This window comes from Hyperoodon ampullatus, assembly GCF_949752795.1.
Source record: "Hyperoodon ampullatus genome assembly, chromosome: 7".
NCBI lineage: Eukaryota > Metazoa > Chordata > Mammalia > Artiodactyla > Ziphiidae > Hyperoodon > Hyperoodon ampullatus.
In genome coordinates this window covers 32527666-32552759 of record NC_136920.1, presented here as the reverse complement: position 1 = coordinate 32552759, position 25094 = coordinate 32527666, and the positions used below count along the sequence as shown (strand labels likewise).

Below are 25094 nucleotides of genomic sequence, written 5' to 3'. Positions count from 1 at the left end.
AAGATAACAGAGCCTCCACAATAGACTGTAATAGGGTTAAAACTGGTGTTGGTTTCTGAGTAGGCAATTTGCTAGCAAAGCACAGGGCACTTAAAACTGAGCTGAGATTATAGTATCATTGGATTCAGTCTCATTGTCAAGAGATGGATGGAGTAGGGCTCTCCAGGAAAATGTAATAATTAAAGGGATTATTAAAAAATTTAATCAGATTATGTATCGTCTTTGGAAATTTGGACAGTAAATTTAGGCAGTCACATTTAACCCAAGAATTGGGTTCTGAAAACTGACTTCCCAAAGTAGACAGGATTGAGAGATGACATGGCAAGTTGAAGGAAACATATTTTCTGGCCCCTCCCAGACCTGTGTTTCCAAGACATGTTCTTATGACAGATTATAATGTTAATTTGGTGATTGCAGACATTTGCCAAAATACTTCATTATTTGGCCCTGTGATAAGGAGATTAATTTAGCATAGACTTTCATCAGACCTTTATCATTCTTCACCTGGAGTTATTCCCTAGTTGACTGTCTGACCTCTCAGCCTCCACCTCTTAACCCTTCCAGTTCACCTTCCCCACCACTATCAGCATGATCTTCAAAAAAAAAAATCTTATGAGAACTTACTTCTATCCAGAACAAAAGAAAACAAGAACAGAGGAACCAATTCTCTCTTTTAGTTTTCTGTTGCCTAGAAAATTGTCTTCTTCTTCATCTTGATATTATATCTCACCTCAACCTACCTGTCTGTACCACCTCTTGCTGCTCTTTACATGGCTCCCATCTTCTTCAGCTACCTTAAATTTCCAAATGTTCCTTAATATGTCACAGTTTTTCATATCTCTGAGATTTTATTTGCATATGTTTTTCCTCTGATTAGAGTGCTTTTGCCTCCTTCTTCGTCTGGGGAAGGTAGTGAATCATGAGGCAGAGAGAAACATGGAAGAGTGTAGTGGAGAGCTGTTAAATATTGGTGGAGAATTTGCACTTTATCCTAAGGTTAGAGACTCAGATGATCTTGAATCAGAACACTTGGGTTGATAGCTGTCTGAAATTTCTTTCTCTTTTCAGGGATCTGGGATCTCTGGAAAGAAAAGGACTCTGTAACAGACCCTGAAAACACAGTGCTATAATTCCCCTGATAAAAAAAAAAAAAAATCTCCACTTTACAAATGAGGAGACTGAGAACTACACAGTTGTGCCTAGAATCTTGTGACTAGTAAATCCGTTATACCATGCTGCATCTAGACTATCTCAAGTATCCCATCTCAACTGCTTCTTGACACTTTGCTTGTACAGGTGCTTTAACATCTGTCAAGTGGTATTGTAACTTACAAACTTCCAATTTTTTCTTCCTCTTTAAGTTGAAGTCTACAAAAGTATGTCATTCAAGTTTATTGCCACAGTGCCTGGCACATTATAGGCAAGTCAAAAAAAATTGTGGCATGACTCATAAGTAGAAGAAAACTTGGTCTGAAAGCACTGTTTTAGTCATTGCATCCACAAAATATATTGTGTTCTACCCAAATTGGTACTTATAATGGCCCTATTTACTATTTTTATTTATAATCTACATGACAGAATGGTGACCAGCAATACTGTTATAGCCAATAATATTTTGCCTGACTCCAAAAGAAAAGGGTTTATATTTAAAATATCTTAGGAATTTGAGAAATGTGAAGATGTGATTCAATACTGTTTATAATTACTATGTAAGGAAAAGAAAAATAATCTCTGAATGTATATTACACAGGACAAGCTTTAAGAAGATCCCAGAAAAAGAATTTGTAGGTCATTTTGGATCATAAGCAAAATATGAATTCATAATATTCATACTTTATTGGGGTTTTTTTTTCATTTTTTTAACTGATTTTTTTTCTTCTATATTTTGGCTGTGCCACGCATGCAGGATCTTAGTTCCCCAACCAGGTATCGAACCCATGCTCCCTGCAATGCAAGCGGGGAATCTTAACCACTGGATCTCCAGGGAAATCCCCATGCTCTATTGTTAAGTAAAACACATGTGAATTGGTAATGAAGTATAAAGTTCTCTGGATTATTTATGGTTCTTAGATGACTGAACCTCTATCTATACTCTATGACTTAAACAACATATAAAGACTTGAGGGCTTCCCTGGTGGCGCAGTGGTTGAGAGTCCGCCTGCCGATGCAGGGGACATGGGTTCGTGCCCTTGTCTGGGAGCATCCAACAGGCCGCGGAGCAGCTGGGCTCGTGAGCCATGGCCGCTGAGCCTGCACGTCCAGGGCCTGTGCTCCGCAACGGGAGAGGCCACAACAGTGAGAGGCCCGCGTACCGCAAAAAAAAAAAAAAAAAAAAAAACTTGAAACACACCCATTGATAAAGGAAAAAGGTGGGTAAGCAGTGATAAAAATTGACATCTAATATGGATTAGGCATGTTGTTATAAATGATTTATGCATTGTCACATTTGATCCTCACAGCAACCTTTCGAGAAAGTTGAGTAAACTCGGTCTCAAATAAGTTGCTCATTCAATTAGTCAATGGAAGAGCCAAGACTCTCATCCAGAACTGAGTCCAATTCCTATAACCTTTACCCAGTACCACACTGCCTTCAGAAGAAGTTTGATTTCTGTGGCCTAGAGAAAATAATATTGCAAGGGCCTATGAATATTATAAGGAGTATATATTGATACATAATATGAGAGTCCTGGCTTCCATCAAAGCCTGGACATGAGACCACCTGGTTATAAGTTTCAGTTAGGTCATTTGAAGAGGACACTAGAATATATTGCCTGGGAAAGTGGTGGAGTCTTCCTGGGAGATGAGATAAAGAAAGTTTTAGGGCTTCCCTGGTGGCGCAGTGGTTGAGAGTCCGCCTGCTGATGCAGGAGACACAGGTTCGTGCCCCGGTCCGGGAAGATCCCACATGCCACGGAGCGGCTGGGCCCGTGGAGCCATGGCCGCTGATCCTGCGCGTCCGGAGCCTGTGCTCCACAACGGGAGAGGCCACAACAGTGAGAGGCCTGCGTACCGCAAAAAAAAAAAAAAAAAAAAAAGAAGATAAAGAAAGTTTTAAAGGCCTACAGCTTTCTCTCTGGAGGTGAAGTAGTCATAATGATGAAAGTCTCATTTCAGCCCTAACTTTTGATTTTAGTTAAACAGGGTACTAAATGCCGATCGAGAATCTTTAGAGACTCCAGGGAAGGCAGCAATTAGTACTGCTCTGCTGTATAGAGTAGCAGGACTTCTGTTGGAACAGCTGTTTGTTGATCCAGCTGACATTCTCTTTCATCCACCCATCCATTGTTTTCCTTAAACAATAGCGAGATACAAATGTGAGTTTTACTCACTCTAATGAAAAGGGTAGAGTTTCTTTCCCTATAAATATTTTCAAAAGCCTTGATGATTCATGAGATTTGCACAAATACATTTAGAGCTGAAAGTAAGTGTATAAGGCATTTGGAGAATACTTTGCCCCTGGCATAACAGGGAGAGGAGGGCTCCTACATTAAAAATAACTCTGCTTATATTTGTAAGGCAAACATGCTCTTCATTACTGTCCTCCCTACCCAACTCCCCCCTGGAAAAAATAAACATTATCCAAAACAAAACCTGACAGAAAAGATGACAGCTTCTTGGGTGGGCATGAATGCAATCTTGCCTGAAGCCAGGGGTATACACAAGATGACCTTTAAAATTTTCCTTTCAACCCCATTATTCACTGGGTTTATCTAAACATTGTTTATGAAGGAAGATAAAATATGGATGAGTTTTCAAATGAAGAAAGCAACAAAGACTTACTGACTCTGTCTTGTTGCAAAAGGGAAATTGGATTTGTACCTTCATCTCCTGCATTTCTCATTTATTTCATTTGGGCATGCGGGGGATGTTAGCAAGTATCAAATTCGCCTGTGAAACTCAGCTTGTACATTAAAAACATGATGGCTTCATCTCTTTTGCTCTGCAGAATCTACATTTTCATTTCAAGTTAGTAGTCATTCTTGATACTTCTCCCTTAGAGAAGATTCCAAACTTTAAAAAAATCTCCCTCTGGGCATCTTTCTTTTAGAAACGCTTCTGAAAAGAGGGGCTCAAAGTACATGTGAGATTTGACTCAAGCACCTGTGGTTTTCCCAAACATTTTCCAAGCTATCCTATCACAAAACCTATTTTTTTTTTTTTATTCCTTGTCTTTCATCTAGACACTGAAACCCACTCATTTAGGGTTGTTTCTTACAATTCAGGATGCAGCTTGAATGTCACCTCTTCAAAGATCTTCCTGACCACCCCAACCTAAAGTAGCCACTCAGTCACTAACTGTCACACCCCATTGTTCCAAATCTCTACCTTGAATTTGTTACCATCTTATTTATTTAATGCTCACACCTCTCAGTTGGAATGTGTTCCATAATGAGCAGAGGTTAAGTTAGCTTTACTCACCTCTCTACACCCAGCAGTTACAAGAGCTTACAAAGAGTATGTACCCAATTAATATTTGTTGGATGAATGAATGTATGGTGCCCTCAACAGGAAATACACTGCAAATGTCCATGAATAATTTCATACTATACAAATAACATATGTGTGGAGAAATATAGATACATATTAATTACTTGGCATCAAGTTTGTGTTGATTGATAACGGTAAGAAAGTTTGAAAAAGCACAAAATTGGGGTGGATTTTCCCAAGATAGAACATATTAAGGTAAAATGTAAGGGTTTATTCTGGCATTGCCTCTTTATATCAGCAGAACTGCTTTCCTTACAGAAAAACCCAGTAAGAATAAGTTCTTGGCATCCTTGCTGGCTTCAAAGGTTGGATGATCTCTTTTGTCTCCTTTTGAGATCCCTATCCCGTTTCTCCATCTAGTTGACATCTCCTTGAACCCAGCTTTTTTTTTTTTTTTGGCCACACTGTGCTGCATGCAGGATCTTAGTTCCCTGAACAGGGATCAAACCCTCACCCCTTGCAGTGGAAGCGTGGCGTCTTAACCACTGGACTGCTGGGGAAGTCCCAGATTTCTTGATCTTAAACACTATTCTTGGGTCGGACACCATTTCTTTGAACACATCTTAGTTCCATTTTTCAGTTAAAAGTTGTTCATACCCCTTGAAGTGTGTCTGCTCTTAGCCAATTTGGGTAACGGACTAAGTAGACCTGCTTTGGCTGCCTGAGCCCTATCTTAGCCTCCCTCTGCCAGCAACCAGAGACTGAGAGCCCTGGGTTTTTCTTAAGTCCTTACAGTTCTCAAGTCTTTTAAATTATTCCTCTTCTTAGATGATCACTCCTTCCATTTTCATCCTCGCTCCCACATCTGTCTCTGCTCATTCCATTTGACTAGCTTGCCATGTTCTACCAATCATCAGGTTTTAAATTGTCCCCAATCTGCAGGACGAAGAACAGTTTGGAAATCAAGTTATAGCTTTAATATCTGTCTTAACTGGAGCCTATACAAACTGTATTTACTCTGTTTATATTCACAATGTATTTTAAAATTTATTGGCATCAACATTAAGTATGCTTGGAAGACTTCCCTGAAGATAAAGTAGAAATTTTGTATTTCTCAAACTGGGCTTCAAATTGAACATTTCAGTAATGGTAATGATTTTTACATTCCTGAAAAAGCTACTTGATTTTTTCTAAAATTTATGACTGGTGACACCCTTAGCATCAACATTTAATGGAACAGAGTTACAGCCAAGTATATCTTTAGTTGCACAACCAGGATTGGTGAGGGGAAAAGTAAAATAACTTGATCATGGCATTTGAAGTCTTCCATTAGTTGACTGAAAGCTCTATTAAATTACATTTTTAAAAACTTGAATTTATGTAAGTATAGAAATATAATTACATAACAATCCTTTGTTCATTTTAGAAAATTTAGAAAGTACAGTTAAGGGAAACACATAAACACACGCACTCCCATCTTCACTTTCAAGCAAGGTTTCACTATTCTGCTAAAATTCTTCCTCAGCCACCCAGACAATTGGGCTTGTCACAAATATATCACACTTTCCCTGTCTTTGTTCAGATTGTTCCTGCAACATGAAAAACCGCTTTAAATCCCTTCTCTTTTTGAAATCATAATTACTATTCAGAGTCTAACTCAAATGCTACCTTCTTTATCAAAATCGCTCATGTCATTTCAGAAGAACCAAATTCTTCCTTCCTCCCCTCTAAACAATCAACTTAGCTCATCCCTCAGACTTTTGAATTTCCTGTGAATTGGTAGTTGGACCTTGTGGTTTGAGAAGATTTAGGTTAGATTTATTTTATTTTTTGATGGGGCTATTTGGATCAGGAGGCCCATGTTGTCATTTTCTTTCTCTTTTTATAATTTAGCTGTAATTGATTCTCAATGCCTAGATCCATTAATAATAAGGGGATGTCAAATGATGATATTCTAATTCAGTTTTTCTTCTGTATTATTAGTTGGAATACTTTTATTAAGGAAAACTTTCCTCTTACTTATCATTTGGTTACTGCATGATAAAGTTTGACAGGAAAAGCAGAATAGATGCCTGATTTTTACTTCCCTCTTTACTTGACAGTTGTCAAATAATTTGATTCACTAGCATCCTCTGAAGAAAACTTTCAATTTTAAAAGATCATTCAGTGTTAAAATTCTATCTAGATGATCTTGTACTATCAGATAAAATGAGAGATGGTATCTCAAAAGAGACTCCTAACAGCAAACCATTGTACTTTCCATAAACAAATGTTCTATCATTTTTTTATTCTTCTTTTTCAGAGAATAATAATTTTAAATCTTTTACATGTCTCTACTTATTGCACCTTGGAAATACCACCCAGTCTCATTATTTTAAATACAATTTATGTGTCAATAATTCCCAAATTCCTAGATTTGGATCCTGTCTGGATCTTCTCCCCAAATTCCTGTTTCATGTACCCAAATATTTACTTGGCTCTTGGCATCTCTACTTATGTGTCTAACAGTTATCTCCTACTCAACATTTCCCAAACTCAACTCCTGATATTCCCCATCCCTACATCTTCTGTGCTCAGTTTTTTCCATTTACTAGTGGCAACTCCTTTCCTTCAGTTGATCAGGCAAAAAATTCAGAGTCATGTATAAGTACCCTCTATCTTTTATATCCCCTGTGGCCATTGATTAAAAATATATCCAGAATATAAATATTTCTCACTTTCTTCACCACTGCCATCTTGGTTCAATCACCATCATCTCTTATTTGAATTATTATAATAGACTCCAAAGTATTCTACCTAGTTGTGTTCTTAACTCCTACAGTCTAATGCAAGATGTTGAATCATGTCACACTTACACTAAAAGCTCTGTATTACCTTCTCATCTCACTCAGGGTAAAATCCAAAGTCCTTGTAGTGGTTAATAATCTCATCTCCTACTATTACATCCACATTAAACTCCTTATTTTTCCTTTAGCAGACAAATCACCACCTTCTCGGGGCCTTTACATTTTTTATTCCTTCTGCCAGGAAGGCCCTTCTTCAGATTTTATATGTGTTTTACTTTTACCTCCTTCATTCAAATGTTAACTTTTTAGTGTCTCCTTCGCTTGTAATATCACCTTCAGTTGTCATCTTCTAAAAAATATTTATTTACTTATATTGTTCATATTCTGTTTCCCTCATTAGATCATAAGATCCAAGAGAGAAGGAGATTTTGTTTTGTTCACTATTTTACCCCTTTCTCTTAGAAGAGTGTCTGCCAGTAGTTACTCAATAGTTGTTTGTACATTTAACACATTAATTCTGAGCTTGTTACTTCTTATGATCTTTAATTTCTTATTTTCTATTTTTCAGTTTTAGAATGTTCATTTGACCAGTTTTTATAAATTATAATCCTCTTTTAAAATTCTCTCTCTTTTCTTCTACTTTGTCCAATTTTTTTGTAACTTTCTTAAGCATATTGATAATAGTTACTTAAAAGTCCCTGTTGAATAACTCTAATATCTGAATCATCTGTAGATCTATTTCTATTGCCTATTTTCTTTTTTTTTTTTTACTTTCAATCATTTGATTCTGTGGGTTTTGGTTTTGGTTTTGCATGTCTTATAACTTTTGGCTTGATGGATGAAACATTTTAGGGACTCTTTTGATGGGCATTTCTCTAAAGCATGTTAAGTTTTTTCATCTGGTACACAGATGGCTGGCAGATTACTACAGTCCTGGTCAGACTTAGTTTTAGGCTTTGTCAAGTTAGGCCTATTTAAATTTTGTCCTTACATGTAGTACATAGTCCTCACTTCTAGAATACGGCACTTAATCCTAGGATGGCACCCTTCTGAGGTGAAAACTGAGAAATACTAAAATTTTTGCAAATGTTTCTTTACTTCCATAGAGATTAAACTTTAATTTTTGTTTTCTTGGTGTGGCTGCTGAGATTCATTCTTAAGCCTCCCATTTGCTGTTTTATTCTGGGTTATTTGGACTCTCACTCTATAAATAATATAATAGAATTTACATATTATTTATATATATTTATAATATATATTATTTTTATATATTTATGTAGTTTAGGAGTCAGTCAGCAGTTGGGAAAGGGGGATTTGAATGTAGATTTTTGGGTTTCTTCTTTGAACTTCCTCACTCTCCAGGCTTTTCCTCTTCAAATGCTAATTCTTTGGGCAGCCCTGAACTCCATCTTCTATTTTTCAGTTATCTTCTGTTCTTTTACTTTGTTTCTGGTCTTTGCTTATGCTAATGAAATACTGTTTTCATTTCAGTAACCAGCATAGTAAATTTTATATGTGGTAGGGTATTTACTCTCATCTCTTTTTCAAAAAGTTTCTTAGGAATTACTACATATTTATTTTTTCCATATGTATTTAAAAATAATCTCTCCAGTTTCTTTTTAAATTTTTGAATTCTTCATGCAATCACAGTAAATTAAGCTTACCAATTGCTGTTTTATTTTAGGTTACTTGGATCCTCACCCTAAATATAATATATAACATAACATAACAGAACATAACAGAACATAACAGAACAGAACAGAACATAAATGTAGTTTAAGAGTCTGTCAGCTGTTGGGAAAGGGGGATTTGAATATCAACTTCTGGGTTTTGCAAGCCAAAATTTAATGTTAATATGCATTATGTATTAAGAATGGTTACTGAGGGCAGTGACTGCGGTGGAGGCTGTGGCCTCGGGCTCTGGAGAACCCTGAGAAGAGGCTGAAGCCCTCGGCCCCGCCTGGGATGAGTCCCAACTACTCAGTTATACCTTCCCGACCCAGCCCATCCCGCATCTCAGTCAGAGCAACCCCGGGGCAGAGGAGCTTATTGAGAATGAGGAGCCTGTGGTGCTGACAGACACAAATCTTGTGTATCCTGCCCTAAAATGGGGCCTTGAATAACTGCAAGAAAATATTGACAACAGAGACTTCTCTGTGTATAGTGCCAGCACCCACAAGTTCTTGCACTATTATGAGAAGAAGACGGCTAATTTCCAGAACTTTAAGCTGAGATCCAATAGGGAAGAAATGAAATTTCATGAGTTTGTTGAGCAACTGCAGAATATACAGCAGTGAGGAGGTGAAGAGAGGTTGTATCTGCAGCAAACACTCGATGACACTGTGAGCAGGAAGATTGTCATGGACTTCTTGGGTTTTAACTGGAACTGGATTAATAGGCAACAGGGAAAGTGTGGCTGGGGGCAGCTGACCTCTAACCTGCTGCTTATTGGCATGGAAGGAAATGTGACACCTGCTCACTATGATGAGCAACAGAACTTCTTTGCTCAGATAAAAGGCTACAGACGATGCATTTTGTTCCCTCCGGATCAGTTTGAGTGCCTCTACCCATATCCTGTTCATCATCCATGTGACAGACAGAGCCAGGTGGACTTTGACAATCCTGACTACAAGAGGTTCCCCAATTTCCAGAACGTGGTTGGTTACGAAACAGTGGTTGGCCCTGGTGATGTTCTTTACATCTCAATATACTGGTAGCATCACACAGAGTCATTACTAAATGGGGGCATTACCATCACTGTGTACTTCTGGTATAAGGGGGCCCCCATCCCTGAGAGAACTGAATATCCTCTCAAAGCCCATCAGAAAGTAGCCATAATGAGAAACATTGAGAAGATGCTTGGAGAGGCCTTGGGAAACCCACAAGAGACTGTTCCCAGGACTCTCTTGGTGGCGCAGTGGTTGAGAGTCCACCTGCCAATGCACGGGGGACACTGGTTCGAACCGTGGTCCAGGAGGATCCCACATGCCACGATGCAGCTGGGCCTGTGCACCACAGCTGCTGAGCCTGAGCTCTGGAGCCCACAAGCCACAGTTGCTGGGCCCACGTGCCACAACTACTGAAGCCCAAGTGCCCTAGAGCCTGCATGCTTCAACTACTGAGCCCACGTGCCACAACTACTGAGCACACGTGCTGCAATTACTGAAGCCTGGGCACATGGAGCCCGTGGTCTGCAGCAGGGAAGGTCACCGCAGTGAGAGGCCCGCACACCGTGGTGAGGAGTGGCCCCCACTTGCTGCAACTAGAGGGGGCCTGCGCACAGCAACGAAGACCCAATGCAGCCTAGATAAATAAATAAATAAACAAATAAACAAAAAAACAAAGAATGGCTACTGAATTTTATGATTTATTTTAATATAATCACATGTTAATTTTCTCCTTTAATATGTAAATTCAAGAGATTTTGACTTAACTATCAAAACAATTCATACATCCAAAATTTATAAAATTATGTTACTTTAATGAAGAAAATATGTTTCAAATGGGCTCATATTGTGTTTAATATTTTTATAATCTATAATACTTTTCCACTTAACAGTTTAATGTAGGTATATTTCTTGTTTATAAATACAGTCCTACATTACCATACAGGTGACTACATAGTATAGTATTACACGTATAGATACCATAATGTGTCATGTTGGAAATTTAAGTTATGTGAGTTTCTAACTATTAAACACTTTTTTAAAGACATTATTCAAGGATGTTTTGAATAATTTTGCAACCTGAAATTTACAAAGTATTTTACTGATTTAGAGAGAAAAGATTATTCACAGTCACACAAATATTTAATTTCTTTTTTTTTTTCTCTTCTTTCTCAATCATAGCATATGAAATTTTATTGTCAATATTTCAAAACTTTGCAAATTTCCTACACATCCCTAATTCATGATAGTCCATTTAAGAATTAGTAGGTATGCATGGCTACTTTTTTCCTCAAAAAATTTTATAATTATACATGTTGGTTCGGCTTGAAATGATAGAATTTCCATGTATTCTTGTTCTTAACAGAAGAAGAGAATTGAGGGGCAGTCAGAGAGGAAGAATAAGAGGGGCTGTGGAAAACACCCTTTGTGTAAAGTAAAGTAAAATGGGGTGAGGTCACCATCAAAGAATCTTTCCTCTTTAGGAGAGTTCATCCTCTTAGAAACTGTTTGTACCTCAGGTTATCATGTCTATCTTTCACTTGTCCAAATCTTTTTATATAAGGTCATTTCTAGAATACCTTAAGTTAGGTAGTTAAACAGTATGGAACTTTCTGGAAGAAATATGTATAACTTCTGAGATAAACTGAAGATAACAATTAGTCAGTGAGCACCAGGATTGTAAAAACAGACTATGTCACTAAAATCATATGCTTTTGAAAAATATTGTCAGTCTTTCTCTACACTGTGGAAAGTGTATAGCCTTTGAAATCAGAGAGACTTAGATTCATTGTCACAGATCTGCAGTTACAACACTTAAACTCTTTGAGGTTCAGTTGCTGGAATTATAATACGAAGGTAATAATACTTACCTTGCAAAAGGAATGTGGAAACTAGAAAAAAAATATGAAAAGTTCTTTGCATAGTATGGGGCACTCTGTAGGTACTCTGTAAATGGTAATCAATTACTGTGATAGCATTTTTGCTGGTAATAATAATAAGATATTTTTAATATGTATAGTTTACAGACTAGAAAATGTTCAGACTTTTTCTTTTAACTTTTTAAGTATTTATATTACCCATCTAGCTACTATTTGCTTATACTCATTAGTATTCGTCCTGGAGACTGTCTTGGCATAGTAGATAATTGATGACAGTGCTTCCTGTTCTACTTTTTGTCTGGGAGCAAGATTAATTTATATGCTGATTAATTTGGGGGGCTGCTCACCTTACTCCTCTGCCTTTGTCATAGATCTCATTTGTTTGTAATCAATTTTTCTTAAACTTTATATACCCAAGGAGATGGCACATGAATACATTACTTACTTGCTTCATACTTTCATTCATAAGACAAAAAGCTAATGGATAGAATGTTAAAAAAAAAGATAAATTATGACTTCCTTTGGGATCAAAACAGTTTCTTTCAAACTTGGAAAGATTAGTTTTGTGAAAATTCTTATCACTGATATCATGTGTATATAAATGAAAATATGGATGCAATGTATATTCATGGGTCATTAAATAAGTATGTATGAAACTAGGAGGAAGCATAGCATAAAAAGTATTTTCCCCTGAATAAATTGTATATATAAATTTAAGGTAAAGAGAGGTCCTCTCAGAATGAATGTATATTTTTTTCTAGCTCAAACCTACTACTTAGCTTGTCTAAGTTCTGGGAGGCATTCCTATCATGATACCTTTCAACCCTGAAATCTATGATTGTAACACTGTTGAAATTATTTTTTAAAGAGTAATCTTATTACATGAGTTAACATACAGTTGCCCTTGAGTGGTAGGGCAAGGATGTGGTATTACAATAACTGATATCTTGAGAGGCTAACATATTTCATAGTGGGAATGTCTGTAGCTCAATACTGACCATGATTCTGAGCTTTTAAAATGACATTAGAACATCACAATTTTTCCTAAGTCATCCAGTAGTCTGGTGAATAATTATCAACCTTTCTCAGAATTAGTGTATTTCTCCCTATTTTTGTCACTAAAGTTTTATTACTAGATGCAATGACAAAAGAACATTCAGGGAAGTGGAAGAGTTACTAGATGGTAATTAAGAAGAAAGAATAAGAGTAAAGAAAGTAAGAAGGAAGAGAGGGAGGGAGAAAGACAAAGATGATGGAAGGAAGGAAGGAAGGAAAGAAGGAAGGAAGGGAGGGAGGAAGGAAGGAAAAAAGTAAAAAATGGAAAGAGGTAAAAAAAAAGAATAAGGAAGGAAAAATAATAACAACCATCCTTTACTATGTCTCAGTCTAAGGGTTAACACCTGACATTGGATCCTCACAGCATTCTGAGGTAGGAATTTCCACCATTTTATAGATGCATACCTGTGTGGTGCCCATAGAAGGAATGTTTGATTCCAAGGGGTCACAGATACACTGAGCATGAAGTTATGCCAAAGCCTTCACACCTTGTTTCTTCACTGGTTTGTGTTTTGGGCTCTATTTCCTGTTTTTGCTGGTTAACCATCATGAGCACACTCTGTGGTCTAATTTTAGCCACAAGGGTTTAATGTTACTGTTAACTACAGACAGCTAGGCAATTAGGTAATTTTGTTTCTCTAGTGGCAGCCTGTCAGGGTAGTGCTGATAAAGCCACTTTAGCTGGAGGTCACTCACTCACCAAGGGCTCCAAACATTTATCTTGTTGTGTACAAGCTACTTTAACTGAAAACACAAAAGCAAAGAAACAGAGTACCATTGTGTGTGAGACTCTGGCTCAGGACCTAGACTGACTGGGTTTGAATCTCATTTCTGCTACTTTTACTAGATGGGATATCCTTTGGGAAATGGCTTAACCTTTCTATACCTCAGGTTTTCTCTTCTCTAAAATGAGGATCATAATAATATTTATATCAGAGAGTGCTTCTAAGTATTCAAGGAGTTAATATGTAAAAATGTCCAGGCACATAACAAATGGTATATAATTATTGTTGTTATTATTGCTTTTATTATTATCCGTGAAGTTAATTCTAGCTTTGAATTCAGTAATTCTAGATGATGTCCCATCCATACACTTACTACTGCCTTCTTGAACCTTCCCTGAATTCTAAGCACATCCACCCCCTTGCTCTTGCAGGAGGTCACTGTCTTTCTGTGTTGCTGCTCCTTATGCTGGAAATTAATTCCTAAATCATATTCGGCTCAGTAGAAGTCTTCTCCATATAGTTAGCTATGTCCTCCACCCCACCCCAAAGAAGGCAGATTAGTTACTCCTATACATCCCTATCATGACTCATCATTGTATACATTATAAATACTGTTAACATCCCTCCGACGCTGGCCCCTTCTCATATATGCATCTGAAAGCTCTTTGGGGACAGGAACTACATCTGGCTCTTTCTGCCTTCTGGGCACTTATCACAGTGCTTGGTACACAGAGGGCTGGCAGTAAATGTCAAAACAGTAAATGAGCTTACCACTTGGAGGGCAGAAATCCAGGAGAGGTAAAGTGAATAAAGCCTAGGTACCCAGGGAAAGTAGGTATGCAGCCATGGCAAAGGTTCATGAGAACAGTTATTGGCCTATTCAGCTGTCTGTCATCTAGCTATCTGATAAAACTAAAACTTTTTAAGTGCCTTATCCAAAATAAAGTAGTAGGCACTTTACATTTGACATCTCATTTAATATTCACAACAAGCTCATGCAATATATACTATTATTAGTCCCATTTTATTGATGAAGAAAGAGGCTCAGAGAATTCAGTAACACAGATATGACTTGCTAAAGCTAGGATTGGAGCCCCAGTCTCTGTAACTTCAAACTCTATGCTCCATGTTCTAAATTGATCCTATATACATACTGCCTTTCAAATTGATAGAGATTTTTTAATAAAAATATTTTATCTTATTCAGACAAAGAGTTGAAATGTCTCCCAATAGTCGAATCTCTTTTATAGCCCAGAATAGTCCATCCATCTTATTATTTCTGGGGCAGAATGCAGGAGTTTAGGTGAGAAAAGTTCAGAGAAATATGATTATCTCTTTTCTCTCAGTTTTTAAAAAATCTTGACCACAGTTCAATATTTGCATATTGCTTTTTAATATCCTCTTTTATTAAAAAAATTTAACAGATATCTCTAAACTCAGGAAGAAAAACACATTTAAACTTTTAAAAATTGGGACAACTCCATTTGGTTTAAAAATGCCTTGAAGGGCTTCCCTGGTGGCGCAGTGGTTGGGAGTCTACCTGCCGATGCAGGGGACGCGGGTTCGTGCCCCGGTCCGGGAAGATCCCACATGCTGCAGAGCGGCTAGTCCCGTGAGCCATGGCCGCTGAGCCTGCACATCCGGAGCCTGTGCTCTGCAACGGGAGAGGCCACAACAGTGAGAGGCCCGCGTACTGCAAAAAAAAAAAAAAAAAAGCCTTGAAAAACAAATTAAATTGAAGACACAAATTGACAACTGCCATCAACTCCTTTGAGAGTCATGTTGTAATGGGCAGATTGTCATCCTCTAAATCCTTAGCAGTTGGGTTAAGATGGAAGCCCTGTCTCACTTGACCACCCTTTTTTTCTTTCTTTCTTTCTTCTTTTTTTTTTAATGGCAATCCAAATGCTGAACAACCAGAACTGCATCTTCTAAGATACTCAATTTGACATCTTATTCTGTGCAAATGAGTATAAGGTGGTGAACAATGTGAACGAATATCTTAGTTTGAATATTTTCCCAAAGTAGAATTTATGAGGCTATTGAAATCCTGCTAGACAGGAATTATTGCCTATGTATTTCCAAGCTGAGCAATTTGAGATAGATTAGAATGAAACCTCTGTGATCAGAGCTGCTAACAAGGAGGCTTCTTACCAATAAGCAATATATGTGTGTGTGTGTGTGTGTGTGTGTGTGTGTGTGTGTGTGTCTATATATATATATATATATATTTTTTTTTTTTTTTTTTTTTTTTTTTTTTTTGCTCTACATGGGCCTCTCACTGTTGTGGCCTCTCCCGTTGCGGAGCACAGGCTCCGGACGTGCAGGCTCAGTGGCCATGGCTCACGGGCCCAGCCGCTCCATGACATGTGGGATTTTCCTGGACCGGGGCACGAACCCGTGTCCCCTGCATCGGCAGGCAGACTCTCAACCACTGCGCCACCAGGGAAGCCCCCAATAAGCAATACATTATGGTAGTCTTGGTGGGGAGGCTGTGGCAGCCAGTTTTTTCTGGTATAATAGGAAGTGGATCCAGCATTTTTATTCCAAGTTACCACTCCTCACCAAAGTAGGGTACTTTGCAAAGGCTATCAACTTTTTACTCATTTCACTTCAGAAATCACTGTTGAGAGAAAGGACTTATCTTCAACTGCCAGGTAAAGAAGAGTGGGAAACAGAGGCGAAATTCAGGTCATCATGATGAGTTAGGAATCTGGGCTTCTGGATGCCCAGTATTTATCATTTTACACCCTTCAGCATAGTCTCTGATGTGAAATGCTGATGACTTCAGCATTGGAGAATCTATGAGCCTTCTACATAGCTTGTGAAATTACAGCTTGCTCCTCTGGGAAGTAGACAGGGGTTTCTGAGCTTGGGCATTTACCTTTTGGGATCAATAAATGTCCCCGTTCATTCCTCTCTTTATTGAAGAAAGATCTTGCAAGAGATCATGGCAATATTCTCCAGTTATATTTCTCTCACGATTCATGAAGAACAAAAAAACAAAAAACAACAATAAAAAAACCTTACATTTAACCTATAGAAGAATCATCTCATTAAAACCCTCTTTTCAAATACACGATTTCTCATCTTCAAATGTAAGATATTTCTTAATATTTGAGCACTCACTGTTTTCTCAGTTTTCTGTGAAATTATTCATCTATATATTACTACACTCTCATACAATCTTATGTTTGTTTTTGGTAATGATGTTTTATTGCTTTTGCTTTTTTTTTCATTTCTTCTTTTGTTTTAATTTCAATGTTTATCTTTGCTTACTTACTGATGTTAGTGACATATTCTATGATTTCAGGTATAGTACACTGAGCTTTACTGAAAACAACTCCATATCAAACTGACCCTCTTAGAGAAGGTAAGCACAACTCATGGGTTTAATCATTGCATTCCATAAAAGGAGATGTCACTTAACCAGCTTTCCTCTCAGTGCCAAGAAATCAGCTCAAAGTATTTCTATTCAGATAAGTGAACATGCTTGTCATAGCTTACTTATGCCTGTTAAATCTTTCTATGAAATATTTTACAGGAAAATATGTAAATATTTTGACTGCTTATGCCATTCTTTTCAGACTGCTTTGCAGATTACACATGAATCTCTATATGAAACAGGAAGGAAAACCAAGCAGAAATTTCTTAATGTAGCATTTTTCATTAATGAACACAGAAAGGCTAGAGGAAAAAAATTTTTTAAATGGAGTCTTAATGTAAATAGCCAAGAATAGTAATATATACTCTATGAATTGGCCTCAAAGTGATACCAGCGTGATGGAAATACATTATGAGTTTCCAGGACAGCATGTCCTCTTACCTTTTCTTACTGACAGCAGATAAGTAAACCAGGGCTTAGGAGTATAGTATTTGCCAAAAATACATTAGCGCAGACTTTGTATGTAGCAAGAGTTTTATGAGTTTGCTACATCTTACATGAACAAAGGTCTATAAACCAGCCTTTAATCTTAGAAATACATGTTCTTTACAGCCTATAGTTAACAGATGTGATATATTCTGAACATAGATAGGGTAGAGAAAAGTAAGGGAATTTTTCCCAGGCAGTTCTCATTAAAAGTAGAAAGTCTTTGTTTCATTTCAGTTATTTAATTTTTGCTTTTTTTCATGATTATTTTTGAAAGAATAAGGTGATGTTGATGAAACTTGAAGATCAACACCACGGAATAATTGTGCTGTTTCCACCACCTGAGATGACATGGTTGTACATGTTTTTAATTGTCAAATGACCATATTTTCCATTTTTTTCAATGGAACACATTTTATTTAATTTTGGAGGTTATATGTGTAAATGTATGACTTGACTGAGGAAAGCATTCCATCACTAATACTTCCTCATGATTGTGGAGCTGAGTAAAACATCATTCAGAGTCCCTGGTTTGAAGCAACAAAAACCATCTCTGGCCTTAGCCAAAAGGAGATGCATTGGACAAATAGCAGGGATGCCCATAATTGACAATTGGCTGGTAGCCTTAAGCTTAGAAAATGGAGCTTTGCAGGCCAGTCTGCAGGAAGCCTAGTCAAAGTCATACCACAGCAACTGTATGATTCATGGGCTCTTGTGATGGTTGGAATAATCTGATTTCCCCTACATTTCCTCATTTTTTGCACTATCCATCAAAGATTTAGAGTTCCAGAACAAAGGCCAGATCAACAAAGCGTAACTCATTGGCTTCTTCTGTGGTACAGCCAGGAGTGGTAGAGGAAGGTCCCAGCTACTGTGGTTTGAGAGAGGAACAGCAGTAGGAAGCAAGCTCTGGGACTTATCTTCCAACTATGTTGGCACACAGTGAGGAACTGATAAAAATAGTTGGAAGTGGATTATGGTCAGCTGAAGAATGACAAATATCCAAATAAATATTGGCTTTGAAGTCATGATGGGTTCTTAGATTGGACTTTTTTATCATTGAATACTGTGAGACCTTGGATAAGTCCCTTTTGCTCCCTGTTCCTCAGTCTTTAAAATGACAAGTTTGATTTAGAGCAAGATAAGTTCTATTGTCTTTATGCTAGTTTCCATAGCAGACATCATTAATCAATCACTATATTCTTTTCTCCTGAGACCAGACATGACCTTAGAATCCTTCTCAATACAGTGTTTTGGCAGCAACTACTAAATTGAGTCAACAAATGAGATAAACCTTTCAAATATCTCTGAACTAGAGGTTAATTACATTTTCTTAAAGTGTTAATGTTCTTTGAAGTTCCGGGACTGAAAAGTATTGTTAGTTGAATTATTTTAGAAAATTAGAAAGAACCTAGACCAGATGGGAATAGACTCATAAAGCAGCAAATCCAGTAAAATCTGATTGAAGTGAAATAAAATATTTTCAGGTTTGACTGGCTTTCATTATGAATGTTGAGATGTAGAAGGATCTCTTTGTTTCATTGTAGAATGTGCTGACCACCCTCTGTCATCAATCCAAGAAAGTCCTGAGCTCATAAAGACTATGCTTTGAACAACAGAAAAACATGATATCAGTCTGAGGTTTAAAACTGTGAATTATATTATAGAGGGTAAATGAATATAACATTATATTATTAATGGTAAAGAAATTACCATTAACCATGAATTTTATTGTTAACGGTAAAGGAACTACTATTTAAGTAGTCTTTTAAAATTTATAGAATACAGGATCCTAAATGGGTCAAAAATCTAAATTCATTAGGGTATGTTACTAAACCTAATAGCAGTTTTAGCTGTTGTGACCAAATAAACATATTTCTTTAGTACTGTTTTGTTTTTCTATTTTATTAGTGAGACTTTGTATTTAGATCTTTCTTTAACATCTCAAGCCTAAACTAGATGGATTCGCAATGTAGGGCAAGTGACACCAGATGGAAAGACTACAGTCCGGGAGTTGCTAGACTCCAGCTAGCTAACAGCATCTCTTCTCTACCCAGGAGATTTCCATTGTCTTCCATTGGGCTATGTTTGTCCTCATTTACACATCAAAGTTTCTTTTTGGAATGATAATGACTTGTAATATGTCCTTGAATCACGGCAGGAAAATACCTTTCTAATTCTAGAGTAATTTCCAGTACCAAGAAACCACAAAAAGTCTTCTAAGACAATTTTTGGACACTGGCTTTCTGTAGGGTACCTAGAACGAGGTCAGTTTCACAAGCCATCCTTCCTCTGTTGTTCCTACGGTAGATTGCCAAAGGACCCCAAATTTTTCTCCTTCCTGTATGCATGCCTTTAACAATGCAACTTTTATCAAGAGAGGTGGAGTCTATTTCTCTACCCCTTGCTTCTGGGTTGGCCACATGTCTTGCTTTGGCCAAAGGGTTCTTAGCAAATGCGACGCAAGCAGAGTCTTGAAAAGTGCTTGCACTTTGGAGTTTATCTTCTTGCTATTTTGGGGAGCACTGAGCCCACCGCCACATGAATTAGCTTGTGTTAGCCTTTTGGATGATGAAAGATACATGACCAAGTTATGTCCATCACTGTAGTTAACATGGATTCAATCATCAGTCATGTCAGTGAGGCCATCCAACATCATTCAGCCCCAACTGAACTGGCCCACTATGAATTGCCCAGTTAACTCTCAGAATCATGACATATAACAAATCTTTGTTGTTTTAAGACATTAAGTCTTGGGGTGGATTTTTAAATGGCAAAATATGTCCCAGTAGTTGCATCATCATTCACCCAGTATTGGTTTGCTTACCCTCAGAGGGTAATCTATAGAAACTCCTCAGATTTACCCCACTCATTGTCAATGAATTGAATGAACCTTTAGATTCACTGGGAAAGACTACTAACACCCTTTCCATGGTTGTTAAAATAAAACTGACTTTGGACTTTTTGGTTTTCATTATTTTAGATTCAGGAATTATTTTTTTTAATGAAAACGTCAGATGTTGACATTCTTTTTTTAGATCTAGCAATGATACAGGTGTTAAACACCTTAACATATATAGTGAAAACTTCATAACATCAGTGAATTTCAAACTTGCAAAAGAAATAATTTCTCAACTGTTCAGGGTTAATCTGCCACATGGATTTGATATGGCATTGAAGAGTGAAAAATGTAAAAGAGACCAAAATTGTCTAAGAGAGGGAAGGAACCTCATAACATTTAAGCTACACAATATCTTCCTGATGGGAGCTAAAGGTCAATTTACTTTTAGAATTTATAAAGTTCTTTGTTTGAGACATTTTGCTCTAAATCCTACCATTCTCAGCTGTATCTTACACTACATCCCAGGGCCAATGGATTCATGTCTTCTCTCCTCCACCTTCAGGCTATTTCTAACAACTCATCATCTGTTTTCCCTGGGAATTGTCCACACATACAGAGTTCTCTCCAGAATTTTCATCTGTTTGACTGTGTTACCTGGTCCCCTTTCAAAGGTAGTTAGTTTATATATGTACATACACATGCATGTATTTATGTCATACTTCTCTGCTGTTTCTCCTTTGTGCCTTCGAAAGGGTTTTCTGGTGGAAAATTGACCAGAGACATGTTTGGGAAGAATGGCAAAGCATGGTAATCTATGGTCAGAAAGATCATGCCTAATTACATATCATATCTGTACTTATAAAAAATTCTTTTTTGTTTTTATCATCATATTTCAGTAATATGATAGTGCTCTGGGGTACACAGATGTGCTGTTTATTCAGTTCTGGGGTTCTTTGGTCTGGTATTGTGATGTCAATTATTTCAATTTTCACATCTTAGGAACTGTGGAGAAGTTGACAGAAAGTGCTAGTTTCATGACTAGGCATAAAGCAGTACTGGTGTTGCATTCTTTAGAAACAAATATCCAGATTCAACATAGAACCACAGTGTTCCCTGCAAGGGTGGGAATAGGGTCACAATGGCTCCTATGGCAGCTGGTTTTGAAAAATTACTGGTAAGAATTCTCCATAGATTGAAAATTTTAAACTATCAAGAATAAGACTCAGGCAAATGTCTCATCATTTTTAGTTCAACACCCCTTGGATATGATACATAACATGCAGTGTTTTCTTTAGAAGTCAATAGACTCTGGGAATCCCTTTATTCTGAGCAATTCAGTTCAAATTCTCTCCAAATTTTTCCTTCCAAAATAAGTGTATCTAGCATTTACTGAAAGTGCTACTGGCTAACTCTGGGCAACGTCTTATGAAATCCATTGACTTCTGAAATAGAGGTGGCAGGAAACAGAGATGTCTCAAGGAAATATATTGTCTTAACTCTTTCTCAGTTGGGACTGCCTGTATCAATAGGGGAAAGGAGTAAGAGAAGGATATTCTGTTTTAACTGTGGATAAAGCAAATTTTTGACCTGTAATTAGTAACTTACAGGTTAAAATTCCTGTAAAATTCCAACTTCCCTTCTGCTTCTCAGAGGGAAGGCATCTGGAACTTTGGAATGAGATAAATTCCAGCTGACTATAATGAGCTGATAGTATGTGTGTGAAGAATAACTCTTTTCTGCCCATTGCTAAGAAGACACTCCAAACCTGGGTTCTAGTGATGAATGCTCTCCTTTCAGTGTCCAGTAAAAACTGGTTAAAGCATCAAACAAGAGTCTTGACTGTGCCTGGTGTGGTAACTCAGAATCAATTTCTCCTCTTCCCTAATTCTTTCACCAGTCAATGGGAACAGCCTTGGATTTCAACATGATTTGTAACCTTCAGTGGGATGTTTGCTTATAGGTATCCCTAACTGTATACAGTCAAAATCAGACTTATGTTATCATTAAGCCTCTCCAGTGTTTGTGTGGGAATTATGAGGACATGAGCTGCCCTCAAGGAACCTTTCAGCCAGGGCCAAAGTTTAGAATTACCTCCTCCCCACCGAACTGTCTTATAGGCAATCATTCTATTTCAGTAACTCCTAAAATTATAACAATACCAAAAGTGTATTGGTGATTCCATTTACTTTTTTCCACATGTATTTACTGAGTATCTTGTGTAGTATATGCAAAGCACTGTGCTGGTGCAGCTGGGGGTTCAAAAGGAATAAGACCAAAGCTTTAACCTTAAAGTGGAATCAGGTGAAGATATGGAGTAGAACCATCTTTTAGCTCTCCAGGAGGGTCTAGTTATTGATTAAGTGGGAATATGGTATTTGTTAACCCTGAGGATCCAAACTAACTCACCTTAAGTATAGACCACTTCTCAATCTTGCCTGTTGGCATGATGCATTCATTCAAAACACAGTTCTTTTCTTGAGCATCTATCATCATTCATTCAGTTATTTGTTCATTTAAGAAAGTTTATTGGGTGTCTATTATGTGCCAGACATTGTACTAGTCTCTGGGGAGAGAACAATGAGCAAAATGGAGAAAAATCCCTGCCCTATGGAGTTTTCATAACAGTGAGAGAAGACAGATGATAAAATGAAGAAGTTAAAATACAATAAATTAAATAAAAAAAAAACTATGGAGAAAAATAAGGCAAGAAAGTGGGTTATTTTGTGTGTGTGTGTGTGTGTGTGTGTGTGTGTGTGTGTGTGTTAGGAGCAGCAGTTTGAAATAGTATAGTGACAGTTGTTTTAGATTTTGGAGAAAGGGTAATAAATGAGACACATACTCATAGATCTTAGACTGGTGGAGACAAAAGATGATTATACAGGTAATTATATTAAATTGTGACGTTAGGATAATAGGTATATGTAATGCTATGGATGAGGACACAGGAAAAGGAGACTTTGAATAGTCTAGGGGGATCAGGAATGGTTTCATGGGTGAATTGACGTTAACATTGAAACCAAAATATAATATAAGCCAGAGGAGAAATGAAGTGGATTGAGGGTCAGCACAGGAAAAAATAAGTTCAAAGATTCAGAAGGAAGTGAGAACGTGGTACATTCAAGGAAGTGAAAGTTTAAAATGGCTAAAGTATGGATTGGAAGAAGGAGAGTAATGTGAAATGAGTCTCCAGAGTAAGCACTAGTAATGTCAAAAGAGCACTGAATGCCATGTTAAGAAATTTGGACTTTATCCTAACAACAAACAGAAACCATTAAAAGAATTCAAAGGGTTGGAAAAGACTTGAGGTTTATCCCCAGGGGCCTGTAAGGAGGCCGGATGGAGCTCTGTTCATTCAGAATCTTGATCCTGAAAGGCCCCTTAACTCTGTTCTTTGATTCAACTAATTATCTTGCCTTTCCTAATAATAAGGTACATTTATTTGTGACTCACCCACTCATTCATTCATTTATTCTCCAACAGATATATAATATTGGTAACTTGTATTCTGGTCATGTCCAAATAAATCCTTTTAATTCAAATATCTGATAAGATTTGTTTCTCTTAGAACCCAAATAATTAGAGGCCAGCTAAAAATTCTGGGTAAACAGTACCAAGTTCAAGACTGCAATTTTGATTTTAATTTTAACTCACTTGAACTTTTATTGCATTTGACTGCTTTGATTGACATTTACAAAATACAACAAGAAGTTAATTATTTCATAACTAATTCCCTCAGCATAATATATGTTGTTATCCAAAACTATAATATACATGTGTCATTCTCAAGAACATTCCATAACATAGATATGAACTTTTATAGTTGGAAAGGTCCACAGGGATCAAAATTATTATACAGATGAGGAAACTGCCACCTTCAGATAGAATATCACTTAATTTATATTATATACAAACCTCACTTATAGTATTATTACTTGTACTTTATATATTTTATGTTTTATGTGTTTTAATAAATTGTTTTTAAAATTGTTAATTCATAAATATGGTGTAAAAATCCAAAAGTTGTAAAAGGGTCTACAGTTAAGTCTCTCTTCCACCTCTTTTGCTAGGCCATACTGTTTCCCTCCCCTGCTGCTATTTTTATGTAATCTGTCAAGATACATCTTACATATATATATTCAAATATATAATACACATGTGTGTACACATTGTGAGACATAAATGTTAGCATTGTCTACATATTTTACCTCACCTTGCTTTATCATTGAACAAAATATTTTTGAGATTATTTCATATGGATATATATAGAGAGAAATGCCTCATTCTTTTTATTAGCCATAGAATATTCCATTGCATGGATGTGCCCTCATTAAATTAATTACTTCACTGTCTAAGGGATTTTATTTTTTTCTAAACGTTTTCATGATAAAAATATTTCAATATATATCATTTATACAATATCATTTTTACAATGTGGGATTCTATCTACAGGATATTCCTAAACATCGAAGTACTGATTTAAAGAGTATGTAAATCTTGAAATTTTTAATAAATATTGACAAGTTATCTATATAATGCTATATATTTCCATTAACAGTTAATAAGAGTACTGTTTTTCCCATGCTCTTTTCAACACAATGCCTTACTGAACTTTTTGATTTTTGCCAAAGATCAAAATGGTAATTCATTATTATTTTAAGTTATACTTCTCTTTTTAAGGGTAAAGATGAGCATTTTTTCATATGTTTAAGATTTATTCATTTATCATTTTCTGTGAACTCTTAATAACATTTGACTACTTTTTCCATTGTTATTATGTTTTATATTGATTTGTAGATATTATTTACATATAAATAATTGAAACTTTTGTGATATGAGTTGT

At 36.7% G+C, this 25094-nt stretch overlaps 1 pseudogene across 1 annotated transcript in view; it reads left to right on the top strand.

Annotated features, from left to right (window-relative positions):
• LOC307055545 (hypoxia-inducible factor 1-alpha inhibitor-like) overlaps positions 1–25094 on the top strand; it is a 161781-nt pseudogene that overhangs the window by 24622 nt on the left and 112065 nt on the right. Inside the window, exons 2-3 of the transcript in view lie at positions 9087–10123; positions 11247–11320. The product of the transcript in view is annotated as a hypoxia-inducible factor 1-alpha inhibitor-like (transcript). The remainder of the gene's footprint in view (positions 1–9086; positions 10124–11246; positions 11321–25094) is intronic.